The sequence below is a fragment of the Hippopotamus amphibius genome, chromosome 9 (genome assembly GCF_030028045.1).
Source record: "Hippopotamus amphibius kiboko isolate mHipAmp2 chromosome 9, mHipAmp2.hap2, whole genome shotgun sequence".
NCBI classification, from domain to species: Eukaryota; Metazoa; Chordata; class Mammalia; order Artiodactyla; family Hippopotamidae; genus Hippopotamus; species Hippopotamus amphibius.
Genome location: NC_080194.1, coordinates 90236408 through 90241701, shown reverse-complemented (window position 1 = coordinate 90241701; position 5294 = coordinate 90236408). Strand labels below are relative to the sequence as shown.

The 5294-nt window shown below is 39.0% G+C and overlaps 1 non-coding gene across 1 annotated transcript; it reads left to right on the top strand.

The window, feature by feature from the left end:
- The first annotated feature begins 4501 nt into the window (after positions 1 to 4501).
- Positions 4502 to 4573, top strand: TRNAD-GUC (transfer RNA aspartic acid (anticodon GUC)). The gene has a single exon. It is a non-coding gene; the product is annotated as a tRNA-Asp (tRNA).
- The last annotated feature ends 721 nt before the right edge of the window (positions 4574 to 5294 follow it).

Genomic DNA, 5294 nt, shown 5'->3' with positions numbered 1-5294 from the left:
CAGTGACTTAACTTTCTCCAGAATTAAAGGAACAAGTTAGCCTTCAGACAGAAGGGGTCAAGAGAGTGCTGAATAAGACAGAGAAAAAAAAAATTTCATACATAGGGGCTTCTCTGGTATAATAGTGGTTAAGAATCCGCCTGCCAATGCAGGGGACATGGGTTCAATCCCTGATCCGGGAAGATTCCACATGCCACGGAGCAACTAAGCCAGTGTGCCACAACTACGGAGCCTGAACTCTAGAGCCTGTAAGCCACAACTAATGAGCCCATGTGCCACAACTACTGACGCCCACATGCCTAGAGCACGTGCTTTGCATCAAGAGAAGCCACTACAATGAGAAGCCTGAGCATCTCAGTGAAGAGTAGCCCTCGCTCGCTGCAACTAGAGAAAGCCCACGTGCAGCAACGAAGACCCAACACAGCCAATAAAAAGAAAAAAAAAGTCTCATACATAGATACATTAAGGAGAAATCTAAGATCATCAGACACAGAGAAAGAACTTCCATAGAGAAAAAGCAGGTCACCTACAGATGAGGAGAATCAGAGTGACAATGGGGTGACAATCAAATTATATCTAGAAGGTGTTGAATTTTATATACAGCTAAATATTTATTTAGCTGTGAAGGCAAAATAAAGATATCTTCGGGCATAAAGATGTTTGTAGAATATATTCCAGCAATAAAAAAGAAAGTGAATCTTTCTCATATAAGAAAAATAAGATTGAAAAAATTTATTAAATTTTATTGTGGCTTGAATAAATGATGAATACATATCAAATCTGGAACTAAAATCCAGATAATGTCAACATGATAGCAGTCAGATGAGACAAGATGTGGAAAGAGATCAAATAATAGCCAAAATACCTTGCATATCTGAAAAATAAAAACCTACTACCAACTAGCCATGGTACTAAAGAGAAGATACTAAGGAAAATTATGAATTACTTAGAAATGAATGTCAAGGAAAGCTCTGCACATCAAAATTTATGTACTACAAATAAAGCTGTACCAAGAGGAAAACTTATAGCTTTAAATACATCCATCAGAAAACGAGAAAGACTGAAAACAAATGAGCTATGTATTCAACTATGGAGGGAAAAAACAATAGAGAAAATCCATATAAACAAGAAGGAAGTAATAAAGATTAGAGCAGAAGTAAATGAAATTAAGAATAATACCAAGAGTAGCAAATATAATACAAATGATTTTTAAAAAAAACACCAAAAATTTCTTTGAAAAGACTCATAAACATTTTTTCCTGATTTTTTTAAAGAACTTTTATTGAGATACAGTTAACAGACAATAAACAACATATACTTAGAGTGTACAATTTGGTGTCCCAATGTCCCAATTCATTCCCCCCCAACCCTCCCTGCTTTCCCCACGTGGTGTCCATGTGTTTGTTCTCCACCTGTGTCTCTATTTCTGCCTTGCATTTCCTCTTTCATAGTTGTTAGCATTTGCCTTATGTATTGAGGTGCTCCTATACTGGGTGCATATATATTTATAATTGTTATCTCCTCTTCTTGGATGGATCCCTTGATCTTTATGTAATGTCCTTTCTTGTCTCTTGTAACATTTTTTATTTTAAAGTCTATTTTATCTGAGATGAGTATTGCTACTCCAGCTTTCTTTTGATTTTCATTTGCATGGAATATCTTTTTCCATCCCCTCACTTTCAGTCTGTATGTGTCCCTAGGTCTGAAGTGGGTCTCTTGTAGACAGCATATATATGGGTCTTGTTTTTGTATCCATTCAGCCAGTCTGTGTCTTCTGGTTGGTGCATTTAGTTCATTTACATTCAAGGTAATTGTTGATATGTATGTTCCTATTACCATTTTCTTAATTGTTTTGTTGTTGTTTCTGTAGGTCCTTTTCTTCTCTTATGTTTCCTGCTTAGAGAAGTTCCTTTAGCATTTGTTATAGGGCTGCTTTTGTGGTGCTGAATTCTCTTAGCTGTTGCTTGTCTGTAAAGCTTTTGATTTCTCCATCAAATCTGAATGAGATCCTTGCTGGGTAGAGTATTCTTGGTTGTAGGTTCTTCCCTTTCATCACTTTAAATATATCATGCCACTCCCTTCTGGCTTGCAGAGTTTCTGCTGAGAAATCAGCTGTTACCCTTATGGGAGTTCCCTTGTATGTTATTTGTTGTTTTTCCCTTGTTGCTTTTAATAATATTTCTGTCTTTAATTTTTGTCAACTTGACTACTATATGTCTTGGCTTGTTTCTTCTTGGATTTATCCTACCTGGGACTCTCTGCACTTCCTGGACTTGGGTAGCTATTTCCTTTCCCATGATAGGGAAGTTTTCAACTAGAATCTCTTCCAATATTTTCTCAGGTCCTTTCTCTCTCTCATCTCCTTCTGGGACCCCTATAATGCGAATGTTGGTGCGTTTAACATTGTCCCAGAGGTCTCTTAGGCTGTCTTCAGTTCTTTTCATTCTTTTTTCTTTATTCTTTTCCGCATCAGTGATGATCACCATTCTGTCTTCCAGGTCGCTTATTCACCCTTCTGCCTCTGTTAATCTGCTATTGGTTCCTTCTAGTGTATTTTTCATTTCAGTTATTGTGTTGCATATCTCTGTTTGTTTGCTCTTTAATTCTTCTAGCTCTTTGGTAAACTTTTCCATCTTTGCATCCAGTCTTTTTTCAAAATCCTGGATCATCTTCACTATCATTATTCTGAATTCTTTTTCTGTAAGGGTGCCTATCTCCTCTTCATTTAGTTCTTTTTCTGGGGCTTTATTCTGTCCCTTCATCTGGTACAAAGTCCTCTGCTTTTTCATTTTCTCTATCTTTCTGTGGCTGTGGTTTTCAGTTCCACAAAACGAAATACTGCTGATACTGCTGTCTGCCTTCTTGTGGAAGAAGCTATCTAGGAGCCTCCTGTGTGCTTCCTGATGGGAGGGACTGATGGTGGGTAGGGCTGGGTGGGTGGAGCTCAGTAAAGCTTTAATCCAATTTGGTGGGCAGATTTTGTGGGTGGAGCTCAGTAAAACTTTAATCTGCGTGTCTGCTAATGGGTGGGGCTGTGTTCACACCTTGTTGGTTGTTTGGCCTGAGGCCACCTAGTGCTGGAGCCCACAGGCTCTTTGGTGGGGCTAATGGTGAGAGGGCTCGTACCAATAAGCACTTCCCAAAACCCCTGCTGCCAGTGCCCCTGCCTCCTCCATGAGCCACAGCTGCCCCCCACCTCTGCAGGCAACCCTCCAACACCAGCAGGTAGGTCTGGTTCAGTCTCCTATGGGGTCACTGCTCCTTCCCCCTGGGTCCTGGTGAGCACATTTTTTGTGTGCCCTCCAAGAGTGGAGTCTCTGTTTCCCCCAGTCCTGTGGAGGTCCTGCAATCAAATCTCGCTGGCTTTCAGAGTCTGATTCTCTGGGGATTCCTCTTCCCATTGCTGGACTCCCAGGTTGGGAAGCCTGATGTGGGGCTCAGAACCCTCACTTTAGTGGGTGGACTTCTGCAGTATAACTGTTCTCCAGTTTGTGAGTCACCCACCCAGCATTTATGGGATTTGATTTTAACGCGATTGCGCCCCTCCTACCGTCTCATTGCGGCTTCTCCTTTGTCTCTGGATGTGGGGTGTCTTTTTTGGTGAGTTCCAGTGTCTTTCTGTCGATGACTGTTCAGTAGTTAGTTGTAATTCTGGTGCTCTTGCAAGAGAGAGTGAGCGCCCGTCCTCCTACTCCACCATCTTAATCCTCCTGATTTTTAAAAATATTTATTTATTTATTTACTGGCTGTGTTGGGTGTTTGTTGCTGTGCATGGGCTTTCTCTAGTTGCAGCGAGCGGGGGCTACTCTTTGTTGCGGTGCACAGGCTTCTTATTGCAGTGGCTTCTCTTGTTGCGGAGCACAGGCTCTAGGCGTGCAGGCTTCAGTAGTTGTGGCACACGGGCTTAGTTGCTCTGTGGCATGTGGGATCTTCCCAGACCAGGGATTGAACCCATGTCCCCTGCATTAGCAGGTGGATTCTTAACCACTGCGCCAACAGGGAAGTCCAAAATAAATATTTTTGAAAAGACTAAGAAAATAAACATCAAGACACAAAAGAGAAGTTTTTCAAATAACCACACTACAGAGTTAAGCAGGAGAGAGTACTAAGATTTTAAAATACAAAATATTAGAGCAGCCATATACATAAATACAATATACATTTGAAAACCTTGATGAAATAGATATATTTCTGGAAAATATATAACACCAAAATAGGCACAAGATAAATATAATACTTTACTAACAGCAAAATAACAAAGTAAAATAGTAATTAGAAAAATCTCCCTGCTCTCCCAAAAGTTCCAAGATGTTTTGTAAGTATTTCTAGGTAAATTCTACTAAAATTTCAAGGAGTGAGTAATTAGTATCCAACACAAATTGTTCCAAAAATAAAAAAGAGGGAAAACTGTGCAGATTTTTTCATGAACTTGATATAACTTAGTATAAACTTGACAGCAAAAAAGATAAGAACATTATAAGAAAAGGAAACTTTAGGGAGTTCCCTAGTGGTCTAGTGGTTAGGATTTGGTGCTGTCACTGCCGTGGCCCAGGTTCAATCCCTGGCCAGGGAACTGAGATCCTGAAAGTTGGGGAACTCCTGCAAGGCACGTGGCACAGCCAAAAATAAAAAATAAAAATAAAAAAAAAAAAGAAAAGGAAACTTTAGGCCACTTTTATTTAAGAATATAGGTACAAAAGAAACTTCAATAAAATATCAATGGAATCTAATACTGTGTTAAAAATCAATTCATCTTAATCAATAATGGAATACTAAATAATATTTTTAAAAGCTAACTACAGCTATACACAACAATCCACAGTGTTGAATGAAAAGCCAGGCACATTAGACTATCTACTACATGATTCCATTTCTGATAATTTCAAGACAGGCGAATCTGTAGAGACATGTTCAGAGGAGTCATTACCTTGGGGGTGAATGGCTGGCAATATACACTGGCTGAGGGAATGAGTCAACTGCAGTGCTGGAAATTTCATTATCTTGGTCTGAGTGGTATTTAAATGGATGTATACATATGTAAGAATTTATTAAGCTATACACCTAAGATTACTATACTGAATGTAAGTTATACTGTAATGAATTTAAAAAGTACTCTGAATGGGAAAATTTATCCTAGTAATGTAAAAATAGTTCACTATTAGAAAGTCTATCAATATAGTTTATCACTTTAAAGCAGGGGTTGGCAAACTTTCTTGTAAAGAGTGAAATAATACATGTTTTAGGCTTTATGAGCTAGACAGTGTCTATTTCAGTTACCTAATTCTGCCACGGTA